The sequence below is a fragment of the Ovis canadensis genome, chromosome 6, assembly GCF_042477335.2.
Source record: "Ovis canadensis isolate MfBH-ARS-UI-01 breed Bighorn chromosome 6, ARS-UI_OviCan_v2, whole genome shotgun sequence".
Taxonomy (NCBI): Eukaryota; Metazoa; Chordata; class Mammalia; order Artiodactyla; family Bovidae; genus Ovis; species Ovis canadensis.
Window position 1 is genome coordinate 42,552,404 of NC_091250.1, and position 13,100 is coordinate 42,565,503.

At 38.9% G+C, this 13,100-nt stretch overlaps 1 pseudogene; it reads right to left on the reverse strand.

Moving 5' to 3' along the window:
• Positions 1-2,518: 2,518 nt before the first annotated feature.
• Positions 2,519-2,619, reverse strand: LOC138443073 (U6 spliceosomal RNA; annotated as a pseudogene).
• Positions 2,620-13,100: the final 10,481 nt, after the last annotated feature.

Genomic DNA, 13,100 nt, shown 5'->3' on the forward strand with positions numbered 1-13,100 from the left:
TTCAGCTTTTGTCTGTGGTCTTTTAATTCAGTGTATTGTTAGTAACATGGAGCAAGATTTGTTGCTTTAATCCAACCTAATAATCTCACTGACTACTCTTTCCAGTATATCTGCAATGATTTTAACCATCTTATATTTTATGCCTACCTTTCTTTTTCTGTTGATTTTTTTTTTCTGCCTTTTTTGGGTCCAAAAGTTTTACATTCTGCACTTTTTGTCTGCTGAGTAGTTTATTACTGATTATGTATTTTGTCTGTTAGTTATAATGCTTACTTTTTCAGCATTCAGTTCAGTTCAGTCGCTCAGTCACGTCCGACTATTTTCGACGCCATGAATCACAGCATACCAGGCCTCCCTGTCCATCACCAACTCCCGGAGTTCACTCAGACTCATGTCCATCAAGTCGGTGATGCCATCCAGCCATCTCATCTGTCATCATCTTTTCCTCCTGCCCCCTATCCCTCCCAGCATCAGAGTCTTTTCCAATGAGTCAGCTCTTCGCATGAGGTGGCCAAAGTATTGGAGTTTCAGCTTTAGCATCATTCCTTCGAAAGAACACCCAGGATTGGTCTCCTTTAGAATGGGCTGGTTGGATCTCCTTGCAGTCCAAGGGACTCTCAAGAGTCTTCTCCAACACCACAGTTCAAAAGCGTCAATTCTTCAGTGCTCAGCCTTCTTCACAGTCCAACTCTCACATCCATACATGACCACAGGAAAAACCATAGCCTTGACTAGACAGGCTTTAGTCGGCAAAGTAATGTCTCTGCTTTTGAATATACTATCTAGGTTGGTCATAACTTTTCTTCCAAGGAGTAAGCGTCTTTTAATTTCATGGCTGCAGTCACCATCTACAGTGATTTGGGAGCCCCCCCCCCCCAAAAAAAAGTCTGACACTGTTTCCACTGTTTCCCCATCTATTTCCCATGAAATGATGGGACCAGATGCCATTACATTTAACTATAAGTATTTCTTACATATTTTAACATATTTGGTGCTTTTATTTTTCAAACACAGAATAATCTACAGTTCAGTTCAGTCGCTCAGTCGTGTTCGACTCTTTGCAGCCCCATGAATTGCAGCATGCCAGGCCTCCCTGTCCATCACCAACACCCGGAGTTCACTCAAACTCATGTCCATCAAGTCGGTGATGCCATCCAGCCATCTCATCCTGTTGCCCCCTTCTCCTCCTGCCCCCAATCCCTCCCAGCATCAGAGTCTTTTCCAATGAGTCAACTCTTTGCATGAGGTGGCCAAAGTACTGGAGTTTCAGCTTTAGCATCATTACTTATAAAGAACACCCAGGACTGATCTCCTTCAGAATGGACTGGTTGGATCTCCTTGCAGTCCAAGGGACTCTCAAGAGTCTTCTCCAACACCACACTTCAAAAGCATCAATTCTTCAGCGCACAGCTTTCTTCACATTCCAACTCTCACATCCATACATGACCACAGGAAAAACCATAGCCTTGACTAGACAGACATTTGTTGGCAAAGTAATGTCTCTGCTTTTCAATATGCTATCTAGGTTGGTCATAACTTTCCTTCCAAGGAGTAAGCGTCTTTTAATTTCATGGCTGCGGTCACCATCTGCAGTGATTTTTGAGCCCTAAGAATAAAGTCTAACACTGTTTCCACTGTTTCCCCATCTATTTGCCATGAAGTGATGGGACCAGATGCCATGATCTTCATTTTCTGAATGTTGAGCTTTAAGCCAACTTTTACACTCTCCTCTTTCACTTTCCTCAAGAGGCTTTTTAGCTCCTCTTCACTTTCTGCCATAAGGGTGGTGTCATCTGCATATCTGAGGTTATTTATATTTCTCCCGGCAGTCTTGATTCCAGCTTGTGCTTCTTCCAGCCCAGCATTTCTCATGATGTACTCTGCATAGAAGTTAAATAAGCAAGGTGACAATATACAGCCTTGACGTACTCCTTTTCCTATTGGGAACCAGTCTGCTGTTCCATGTCCAGTTCTAACTGTTGCTTCCTGACCTGCATATAGGTTTCTCAAGAGGTGGGTCAGGTGGTCTTGTAATCCCATCTCTTGAAAAATTTTCCACAGTTTATTGTGATCCACACAGTCAAAGGCTTTGGCATAGTCAATACAGCAGAAATGGTTTTTTTGGAACTATCTTGGTTTTTCCATGATCCAGCAGATGTTGGCAATTTGATCTCTGGTTCCTCTGCCTTTTCAAAAACCAGCTTGAACATCTGGAAGTTCACGGTTCACGTATTGCTGAAGCCTGGCTTGGAGAATTTTGAGCATTACTTTACTAGCGTGTGAGATGAGTGCAATTGTGCAATTGTGTGGTAGTTTGAGCAATCTTTGGCATTGCCTTTTTTGGGGATTGGAATGAAAACTGACCTTTTCCAGTCCTGTGGCCACTGCTGAGTTTTCCTTAGCATGCTTCAATTATCCATAATTGTACTTTCCAATCTTATGATTGCTTGATTTTTTAAAATACAAAAGTAGTAAGTTTTTATAGTCAGTACTAATTAAATTTATTTTCGTTAATTAAAAAAATATTGAATGTTTCACAACTTTGTGTGTCATCTTTGTGCAGAAGCCATGCTAATCTACTCTGTATGTTCCAATACAGTATATGTGCTGCTGAAGCACGTGTTTCATTTATTTTTTATTGAAGTATAGGCTTCTCAGGTGGTGCAGCGGTAAAGAATCTGCTTGCCAAAGCAGGAGACATAAGAGACAAGGCTTTGATCCCTGGGTCGGGAAGATCTCCTGGAGAAGGAGATGGCAACTCACTCCAGTATTCTTGCCTGGAAAATTCCATGGACAGAGGAGTCTGGTGGGCTTCAGTCCATGGGGTCGTAAAGAGTTGGACACAACTGAGTACGCATGCGCACACATAATTGAGTTACAATGTTGAGTTAGTTTCAGGTGTAAAGCAAAATGATTCATATATATACATATACATATATATTTCAGATTATTTTCCATTTGTTACTACAAAATATTGAATATTGTTGCCTGTGTAATAGAGTAAATCTTTGTTGATTATCTATTTTATATACAGTAGTGTGAATCTGTTCATACCCTTAATTTATCCCTCCCTTTCCCTTTTTCCTCTTTGGCAACTGTAAGTTTAAGGTTGGTTTTTTTTTTTTTTTTTTTTGTATAATACTGGGACATTGTGATTTAATTATTGAAATGGAACTTCAAAGTCTCACTCAGAAAGAATGTATTACAGATTAAAAGGTTGGGGACAAGTTATTTCAGTATTCAGTAAAAATTCTATTCAATAAAAAATCATAGCCAAGAGAAAAACTAGATATTTTTAAAAGACTCACGTGTTATCTGGATGTTAAAATTTCCAGATACTGAAATAGCTATGAATAATATATTCAAGAAAATATGATAAAATTAAATCTAAAAAAGAAATACACAGAAATAGAGAGGATTCAACAATGAATAGAGTTCAACAAATAGATTAAAGTAGATTAGACTCAATAAATAAGAGTAACAGTGAGATTCATGTTGGATCAGAATACATACAGACTAAAAGATGTATTAAGAAGCAAAATAAGAAAATGATGTAAGAGACCCATGAGTCACAAAGTAAAACGTCTAAGCAACATGGTTGGATTCCCAGAAAGCAACCTAGCCAAAGAATCACAAGTTCAGAAAACTAGTACTTTATATGTGTGCTGAAAGCAAATTTATTGAAACTTTTCCCTGAAAGGAGACGTTATGTTTATTTTTATATTGCAAATTAAGGGTATACTGGAGCTTCCTCAAAAAAAAAAAAAAAGAACCCCAAACTAGAACCACCATATGATCAATAATTTCACTCCTGGGCATACACCAGAAGAAAATGAAAATATTCATTTGAACAGATACATGCACCCAGTGCTCACAGCAGCACCACTCCACAATAACCAAGATATGAAAGCAACCTAAGTGTTTACTAGCAGGTGAATGGATAAAGAAGACGTGACATACAGATAGATAGATATATGCATACACACACAGTGGAATACCACCCAGTCACTCAAAAAGAACAAAATTTTGCCATTTGCAGCAACATGGATGGACCCAGAGGGTATCATGGCTAGTGAAAAGGTCAGACAAAGGCAAACACTCTATACTATCACTTATATGTGGAATCAAAAAAATTTATCCCTCTCTGTCCCCCTTTCCCCTTTGGCAACCATAGTTAAAGTGTTTTTTTAAAATTTTTTTAAGTAACTTATTTACTTATTTTTGTTGATCCTAGGTGGCGCAGTGGTAAAGAATCACCTGTTAATGCAGGAGATGAAAGAGATTCGAGTTCCATTCCTGGGTTGGGAAGATCCCTTGGAGTAGGAAATGGCAACCCACTCCAGTATTCCTGCCTGGAGAATCCCATGGACAGGGAAGCCTGGTGGGCTACAGTTCGTGGGGTTGTAAAGAGTTGGACACGACGGCATGACTGAGCACGATATTTATTTTCGTTTCACTGGGTCTTGGTTGCTGCGCATGGCATGGCTTCAGTAAGTTCTCGAGTTTCACCACTCTCCCTTGCGGTGCACAGGCTTCTCATTGTGGTGGCTTCTTGTTGTGGAGCACAGTCTCTAGGCACGTGGGCTTCAGTAGTTGAGGCACAAGGGCTCATTACTTGCCAATTCAGTAGTTGTAGGGTCATGAACTCAAGAACACAGACTCAGCAGTTGTGGTGCACAGGCTTTAGTTGCCCGAGACATGCGGAATCTTCCCAGACCAGGGATCAAACCAGTTTCCCTTGCACTGCAAGGCGGATTCCTAATCACTGGATCTCAAGGGAAGCCCCATCCTTCTATTTTTTAAAGACATCTTCTCAATTCTAAAAGATCACGGATTCATAAAGACCCAGCCATTCTCCAAACACATTCTAGTTCTGTTAAGAAAACGTAATTAGAAAGTTTATGAAATTTTAATTAGTTAAATAGTGATACCTCCAGAGATGAGGAGGGCAGTTTCGTTCACCTAGCCAGCTGACGACTTGCTTTTCTTCACAGTCAATGAGCTGTGCTTATTATTTTCTGTGCCGAGGCTTGAAGCTCCAGATGCAGAGCAGCAGATACAACATGATTTTTCATTTACCTTTTAGGAAGTGAGTTTCACCCCAATTTAGTTCGGATCAGTGTATGCGGTTTCAGCCCTTCACTTTCCATGGCATACATTCAGAAAGCAAATTCTAGTCACCAATGTTTATTTTTGGATTTAGAGTCCAGCAGAGCTTGTGGCATTTCTCTTCTGCTTCTTATCCATGGAGATTTATGTTTGAGTCTGATAGGCATTTTTTGGTTTTCTCTCTTAATGTTTATACATATTACTGATTATTTTTGGTGCTGGGTGAGTACATGAAAACCTGAACTTCCAATGTCATCTTGACTGTAAATCTCTCAATACTCTTTCAAAGCCTAATTTATCTTCGCTCTACACCAGAAAAAGATGAGAAAAACAGCACATTAGATTCTCTCTCCTTACACTATACTTCTTGCTGATATGATAAGTTGTTTTGTGCAACCTTTGTGTGGAAAGGAAATTATACACTGGGTTGCATAATCTCATACATTTCATAGCTTCTCATGGGTAAAAGCTTTATTTTATGGTATCAAGATCACTCATTTGTGTGGTTCTAGAAGTTCCAAAAAATGTCAGGTACATCCATAAAAAATTATACTCTAAAGTTAAAAGAATGGATTGTCTAGTTCTTTGGGTAATCTGCCATAACTCTCCACAGTACTGTTAGACTACATGAGGCTTCCCTCCTAGTTTTTATTCATTGCATATATGGTACAACCCTTCAATTGTGCTATATTTTTGTTTTAATTTTTTCTTATACTTTTAATAGTTTTCATCATTTGTAAGTGGCTTAGCCCTTAGGCCTAAAAATAAGAAGCCCTTTATATTAACTGACATTTTCCATTAATGAGAAAACACTGTCACTTTAACTCTTTATTTCCTGTTTGTAAAACCAGGCATATGAACTTTTTATTGCTGCTATAACAAATTACCGCAAGCACATTGGCTTATAACAACACAGAGTTATTTTCTTACTGTTTTCAAGGTATGAAGTCTGGAATGGGCCTCACTGGGTTAAAATCAAGGTGATAAGCAGGATTGCATTCCTTCTGGAGGTTCCAGAAGAGAATCCATTTCCTTACCTTTTCCTTCTTCTAGAAGCTGCCTGCATTGTTTGTGGTCCCTTCCTCCATCTTCAAAGCCAACAGCATAGCATCTTTAAATCTCTCTCTGATTCTGACCCTTCTGCTTTCCTCTTCTACTCATAAGCACTCTTGTGATTACACTAGGCCCGCCTGGGTAATGCAGGATAACCTCCACACCACAAATTCATCAGATTAGCAATGTCAATTCTATTTGCAACCTTAATCCTTAATTCCCTTTTGTCAGTTCAGTTCAGTTCAGTCACTCAGTCATGTCTGACTCTTTGTGAGCTCATGGACTGCAGCATGCCAGGCCTCCCTGTCCATCACCAACCCCTGGAGTTTACCCAAACTCATGTCCATTGAGTCAGTGATGCCATCTAACCGTTTCATCCTCAGTCATCCCCTTTTCCTCCACCTTCAATCTTTCCCAGCATCAGGGTCTTTTCCAATGAGTCAGTTCTTTGTGTCAGGTGGCCAAAGTATCGGAGTTTCAGCTTCAGCATCAGTCCTTCCAATGAATATTCAGGACTGATTTCCTTTAGGATGGACTGGTTTGATCTCCTTGCAGTCCAAGGGACTCTCAAGAGTCTTCTCCAACACCACACTTCAAAAGCATCAGTTCTTGGTGCTCAGCTTTCTTTATAGTCCAGCTCTCACTTCCATACATGACTACTGGAAAAACCATAGATTTGACTAGACCTTTGTTGGCAAAGTAATGTCTCTGCTTTTTAATATGCTGTCTAGGTTGGTCATAACTTTCCTTCCAAGGAGTAAGCATCTTTTAATTTCATGACTGTACCCACCATCTGCAGTGATTTTGGAGCCCCCTAAAATAAAATGTCACTATTTCCATTGCTTCCCCATCTATCTGCCATGAAGTCATGAGACCAGAAGCCTTGATCTTAGTTTTCTGAATGTTGAGTTTTAAGCCAACTTTCACTCTCCTCTTTCACTTTCATCAAGAGGCTTTTTAGTTCCTCTTCACTTTCTGCCATAAGGGTGGTGTCATCTGCATATCTGAGGTTATTGATATTTCTCCTGGCAATCTTGATTCCAGCTTGTGCTTCTTCCAGCCCAGCATTTCTCATGATGTACTCTGCATAGAAGTTAAGTAAGCAGGGTGACAATATATAGCCTTGACAGACTCCTTTCCCTATTTGGAACCAGTCTGTTGTTCCATGTCCAGTTCTAACTGTTGCTTCCTGACCTGCATACACGTTCTCAAGAGACAGGTCAGGTGGTCCGGTATTCCCATCTTTTTATGAATTTTCCACAGTTTGCTGTGATCCACATAGTCAAAGACTTTGGCATAGTCAATAAAATGGAAATAGATGTTTTTCTGGAGCTCTCTTGCTTTTTCCATGATCCAGCAGAAGTTGGGAATTTGATCTCTGGTTCCTCTGCCTTTTCTAAAACCAGCTTGAACATCTGGAAGTTCACGGTTCACATACTGTTGAAGCCTGGATTGGAGAATTTTGAGCATTACTTTACTAGCATGTGAGATGAGTGCAATTGTGTGGTAGTTTGAGCAATCTTTGGCATTGCCTTTCTTTGGGATTGGAATAAAAACTGACCTTTTCAGTCCTGTGGCCACTGCTGAGTTTTCCAAATTTGCTGGCATTTTAAGTGCAGCACTTTCACAGCATCATCTTTTAGGATTTGAAATAGCTCAATTGGAATTTCATCACTTCCACTAGCTTTGTTCGTAGTGATGCTTTCTAAGGCCCACTTGACTTCACATTCCAGAGTGTCTGGCTCTAGGTGAGTAATCACACCATCGTGATTATCTTGGTCATGAAGATCTTTTTTGTACAGTTCTTCTGTGTATTCTAGTGGAGGTGATGGAATTCCAGTTGAGCTGGTTCAAATCCTGAAAATGATGGTGTAAAAGTTCTGCACTCAATATGCCAGCAAATTTGGAAAACTCAGCAGTGGCCACAGGACTAAAAAAGGTCAGTTATCATTCCAATTCCAAAGAAAGGCAATGCCAAAGAATGCTCAAACTACCGCACAATTGCACTCATCTCACATGCTAGTAAAGTAATGCTCAAAATTCTCCAAGCCAGACTTCAGCAATACATGAACCATGAACTCCCTGATGTTCAAGCTGGTTTTAGAAAAGGCAGAGGAACCAGAGATCAAATTGCCAACATCCGTTGGATCATGGAAAAAGCAAGAGAGTTCCAGAAAAACATCTATTTCTGCTTTATTGACTATGCCAAAGCCTTTGACTGTGTGGATCACAATAAACTGTGGAAAATTCTGAGAGAGATGGGAATACCAGACCACCTAACCTGCCTCTTGAGAAATCTGTATGCAGGTCAGGAAGCAACAGTTAGAACGGGACATGGAACAACAGACTGGTTCCAAATAGGAAAAGGAGTATGTCAAGGCTACATATTGTCACCCTGCTTATTTAACTTCTATGCAGAGTACATCATGAGAAACGCTGGACTGGAAGAAACACAAGCAAGCTGGAGTCAAGATTGCCGGGAGAAATATAAATAACCTCAGATATGCAGATGACACCACCTTTATGGCAGAAAGTGAAGAGGAGCTAAAAAGCCTCTTGATGAAAGAGGAGAGTGAAAAAGTTGGCTTAAAGCTCAACATTCAGAAAACGAAGATCATGGCATCCAGTCCCATCACTTCATGGCAAACAGAGGGGGAAACTGGAAACAGTGGCAGACTTTATTTTTTTGAGCTCCAAAATCATTGCAGATGGTGACTGCAGCCATGAAATTAAAAGACGCTTACTCCTTGGAAGAAAAGTTATGACCAACCTAGACAGTGTATTCAAAAGCAGAGGCATTACTTTGCTGACTAAGGTCCGTCTAGTCAAGGCTATGGTTTTTCCTGTGGTCATGTATGGATGTGAGAGTTGGAATGTGAAGAAGGCTGAATGCCGAAGAATTGATGCTTTTGAAGTGTGGTGTTGGAGAAGACTCTTGAGAGTCCCTTGGACTGCAAGGAGATCCAACCAGTCCATTCTGAAGGAGATCAGCCCTGGGATTTCTTTGGAAGGAATGATGCTAAAGCTGAAACTCCAGTACTTTGGCCACCTCATGCGAAGAGTTGACTCATTGGAAAAGTCTCTGATGCTGGGAGGGATTGGGGGCAGGAGGAGAAGGGGACGACCGAGGATGAGATGGCTGGATGGCATCACGGACTCGATGGACGTGAGTCTGAGTGAACTCCAGGAGTTGGTGATGGACAGGGAGGCCTGGCGTGCTGCGATTTATGGGGTTGCAAAGAGTCGGACACGACTGAGCGACTGAACTGAACTGAACTCTGTGTATTCTGCCACCTCTTCTTAATATCTTCTGCTTCTGTTAGGTCCATATTATTTCTGTCCTTTATCGAGTCCATCTTTGCATGAAATGTTCCCTTGGTATCTCTGTTTTCTTGACGAGATCTCTAGTCTTTCCCATTCTATTGTTTTGCTCTATTTCTTTGCACTGATCACTGAGGAAGGCTTTCTTGTTTCTCCTTGCTATTCTTTGAAACTCTGCATTCAAATGGGTATATCTTTCCTTTTTTCCTTTGCCTTTCACTTCTTTTCACGGCTATTTGTAAGGCCTCCTCAGACAGCCATTTTGCTTTTTTTGCATTTCTTTTTCTTGGGGATGGTTTTGATCCCTGTCTCCTGTACAATGTCATGAACCTCTGTCTATAGTTTTTCAGGCACTCTATCAGATCTAAACCCTTGAATCTATTTTTCACTTCCACTGTATAATCGTAAGGGATTTTATTTAGGTCATACCTGAATGGTCTAGTGGTTTTCCCTTCTTTCTTCAATTTAAGTCTGAATTTTGCAATAAGGAGTTCATGATCTGAGCCCTTTTGTCATGTAACCTAACTTTCAAAGGTGTTAGGGATTAGGACGTCGACATCTTTGGGGGATCATTATTTCATCTACCTTAATACTGGTTAACTTATGAGAGTTCTTCCTATTCTATCAAGGACTCTAAATTTTGTAAGTACTCTGTGAGGTATATTAGTGCAAAAAGATAGTATGTAAGTACTGAATAATGCATAAGAATTTCAAGTACAGAAATTATTATGTTTTTATGTCTTGCTAAATTCACAGAACTCTTTTTTTCCATTGGATACATTAAAACATAAAAAATCACAGTGATTACTTTCTACTAGTAATTCAGAATGTATCCTAATTATCATATTTTAACATTTTAATCTGTAAACCAAGTTAAGGGTGAGGATCATTTTACTCTCAAATATCTACTTAAAATTAAAAATTAAGAGGCTTTTTCTATGTTAACCAGTCAATGAGAATATTATCATGATGGTTTGGTAAGTACTTGAGAATTAAAATTTGGTAAAATGTTTTAAATTAAGTTCTTTCTACCTCATTTGCAATTTGCTTTGTTTTTTTTATGCAGTGGGAAAATGCAAATGTTTCTCAAAGGAGCTTTCATATTCATAAAATATTCTCAAATCCCATGGGGTTTATCATGAACATTAAACTTGCCTTATTATTTTTCAGGTCAGTATAGCCAAAGAGGGAACTTTTTAAATAATACCATGCTTTGGGGTGTGGTGGCAGGTGTTAGTTTCATCACTTTTATTAAATAAAATGCTATTATAAAAGCAATACTTTTTAAAAAAAAACAAGACAAAATAACTATAGCTTTCAATTTCCCAGTAATGAATATATCCTTGAAAGTAATTACTGCAGTCCCCAAACAGAGAGAATGGTTTAAAATGATAATGTGAAATAATTTTACTTTCATGATCCTGTATTGCTCTTTTAGCATTAACATTTTGGTTTAAATTCTTGAATACGATTCATTTGCTATGCTTGTTTTGTAGATGTTCTTTTCCCTGGAGGATTTTTCAGAATATTGCATCAGCTTGTGTTTTCCAGGTTCTCATTTCTGAATTTGTAAAGATGCTCCCAAAGAGATTATAGTTAAGTACGACTTCATTATTTATATATGCTTTGTTTGAATATGTACCCTAGGATTTGAATCTATCATCAGCTCTTTTCTGACCCCAATTATTAAGATAGTTAAATATTTTCCATGCTTATCATTGTAACTGAAGGAGAAATATTATTTTTTAAAACAGCACACCTAACATCAGAGATGCAACTGGTTTAATCTTCATTGGAACTGTAATTAAAATACAATAATATATATATATATCCATTGTATTATTTCCATTTGTTTAAAATAGTTAAGTATTTTGGTACTTAATGTTCTAGCACAAATAAATTACTCTCCTACAGATGTTCCTAGACACTAAATCTTCTACATAGAGATGTCTGTGTCTAAGGTCTTCAAATTGCCGATGATAATAGCAAAACAGCATATAATAGAGGCAAAACTGCCTTCTTCACCTCTGGAAACACCACTATTTAATTGAAATGTTACGAATTTTCTAACTACCTATGTCTTCTTAACCGAGTTACCATGTGTTTGGAGAATGACTGGGGCTTTATGAATTAACTGAGAAGATGTCTTTAAAAGATAGATGTTAAATTTTTTATTTGCATTGTAACCTGGATTATAATATTCTAGATTTGTTCTATTAAAAAAAGTAGGGTGTGTGTGTGTATATGTGTTAACTATGGTTTGGGTCTAGGGGCAACATTCAGGAGTTCACATAAACACAGATTTTTCAAATTGTGAGTTAGACAGTAGTAGTGACATATTAAAATGATATTTAAAACACAGTTTTGCAGTGAAAATTTTAAAACACAGAAAACCTGTCATAGTTTCTCTGTAGTGATGCTATGACTTCTGGCCAATTCAATATGGAGTGAAGAGAGATTTTATGAGCCAGATTTTAGGAAGAAACTTATTTCATCCCCAGAGTCTTACAACTCATTAAAGTTTATGTTACAACTCTCCTTTTATTCTGATTATAACAGAAATTCTGTCTCACTGCAACAGAAACTGCTGCAACAGCTCTTCTTCACATTTGTAAGTGAGGACATCCTTGGGATTGAGTCGCTTTTGGGGTATAGGGGGTGTCAGATGATCTTCCTGTTTGCTGCCACTAACACAAGGATTCTGAAAGAGGACCTGTTTGATTTTTCTGAACCAGATTTCTTGTAGGTTGTCCATCTGAATTGGGAAAGTGGAGGTGGAGTTTTCTGGGGAGGTGGGAGAGGTGACTTTGAGAGGCAAATAGACATTCCCAAGTATTTTTGTACAGTCACTCAGTCGTGTCTGACTCTTTACGACCCCGTGAATTGCAGCATGTCAGGCTTCCCTGTCTTTCCAGTGAATATTTAGGGTTGATTTCCTTTAGGTTTGATCTTGCTGTCCAAGGGACTCCCAAGAGTCTTCTCCAGCACCACAATTCGAAAACTCAATTCTTCGATGCTCAGCCTTCTTTATGGTCCAGTTTTCAAATCTGTACATGATTACCTGTCAGTTATCTGTCATAGGGACACATCTGTGAGAAGCCAGGTCCATGTATGTATGAGACGTCAAAAAGTTATTCTCTCAGATCCAACCCAAAGTTAGAGGTGTTCGGTAAGAAAAAAGTCAGATTGGGATCAGGAAATATTATTTTCTTTTCCCCCCAATAAGTTTAGTTGTGGGTATTCTCATATGAAAGCCACAATGGTTAATAAAGTTTTCCAGCCTGGTTCTGAGACCACAAGAATACAATAGCTAAGGACACTGAACAATAGGTCATTTCAATAATTCTCAACCCGTGTCATACCCTGGCAATGCAGAGTGACATTAAGTAGTGTGATTGAGAAGCTGGAGGGCATAAAAATAACTAGAGCCTCTCTGGTGGGGAAGCCATCTCCTTATTGCCCAGATTAATTAGGTCAACTTTTCACTGCATGCCAAATTCTTTAATGTATTTATCACAACTGCACCAACTCTCATTACAATCAGATAATTATGTGTGTAATTTTTGGTTGAAATGTCTTACTTTTTCATTATGTAGTGGACTTCTTGAGGGCAGAGA